Raw genomic sequence first — 1406 nt, forward strand, 5'->3', positions numbered from 1 at the left:
GTGCTCAGTGTTCTTTTCATTTCTTTCTCTTATGTTATGGATCCTCATCTCCTTTTAGATTTTCCCTCAGAGGCCATCAGCTCTTTTTGATGATTCTTTTGGTGCATTTTCAGCTGATCAGGTTTGTGTATAAATGCCACCTGGATTAAGTAGCTGCTTTGATAATAGATAGTATTTATTTTTACCCATCTAGGATTTACTAGGAGAAGTAAAACTCCCAACCTAGTCCTGTCTGCTTCTGTACCTTGCTATCCTTGCAGTTCCTGTAGTTCTCCTTCTAGTGACTGTGGCTGCTCTTGCGAAAATTTAGGAGACTTAGATAGAAAACTTGAAGGTGTTTATATAAAAACTTGACAGTTCTGAGGTACCAGTATGTTTCTAATCAAAGAGTTATGTTTGCCAGCATCAGCTTTCCAGTCTTTTCAGCTCCTTGATGCCTGTGACAGACCCACTCAGACCTTGATTTAGTGCAGTAAATGAACCCAGAGGCTAAAAGATTTGCACAGGAACAGCTTCATTTGCAGAGGGCTCGAGTGGTGCAAGTCACAGTGATGCTACAGCAGTTGACTGTCTGGGGTTTGGTTTATCTCCATTTTCCCCTTGATTCAAGAGCTTCATACAGCTCCAAGTGTTGATTGGAATGGAGTGAACAGTGATGATGGCATGGGACATCCTCAGCTGTGGTTTTAGCTGACCTCCTGTATTTTTTGGGGTGAAAAAGCTCTTTTGCTTTTCCCTCCTTTCTGTCTTTATGGTTAAGTCTTCCATTGAACAATTGACAATCAGATTTCTTCATTCAAAGTCAAATTTCATCATGAACATCCAGTGATTTTGAGCCTCTGCAAACTGAGTGCTCTTAACATCTCTTAACTGAACTTTGCAGCTAGAAAAGGTGATGGAAACAGCATTCCTGAGGAATCTTAGCCAAATTTATTTCCTTTAGCTAAATTTATGCTGTTTGAGGGTAACAAAGGGACAAGTGACATATTAACAGTTTGATTCTCTTCTTACCACCTTTCGTCTTTAGTTATGTTTAACTATTTTTGCCTTTTCTTTTGTGTTGTGCTTACTGCTATCTCACTGGCTAGATTTTCACTCCAAGGCCTTGTGACTTGTTTGCTGATTCCAATGGGGTTTTTTCACCAAAGAAGGTTGGTTTGGTTACTGTAGTGGATTTAAATTTAGAAGAACTTTAGATGAAGAGCTTTTTAGCTGTTTGTATCAGAGAATACTAGTAGTTCTAGATTTTGCTTTGATGTTGATAGACTTTGCCAAGTAAGCACCTGACCTGTGTTGCCCAAGAAAAGCCAAAGCTGATTCTACATCAGTGTTAAAATTTTATTGAAGCAACTTCTTCTGCTGTTGGACTTCCCATATCAGACTTTGCAGAGACTTCACAAGGATTT

The 1406-nt window shown here is 39.2% G+C and overlaps 1 protein-coding gene across 2 annotated transcripts in view; it reads left to right on the plus strand.

Moving 5' to 3' along the window:
• KIF1B (kinesin family member 1B) overlaps positions 1–1406 on the plus strand; it is a 76391-nt gene that overhangs the window by 26942 nt on the left and 48043 nt on the right. The gene's annotated exons all lie outside the window — the stretch shown is intronic.

Source organism: Acanthisitta chloris, unplaced genomic scaffold (genome assembly GCF_000695815.1).
Source record: "Acanthisitta chloris isolate BGI_N310 unplaced genomic scaffold, ASM69581v1 scaffold5393, whole genome shotgun sequence".
In the NCBI taxonomy this organism is placed as follows: Eukaryota; Metazoa; Chordata; class Aves; order Passeriformes; family Acanthisittidae; genus Acanthisitta; species Acanthisitta chloris.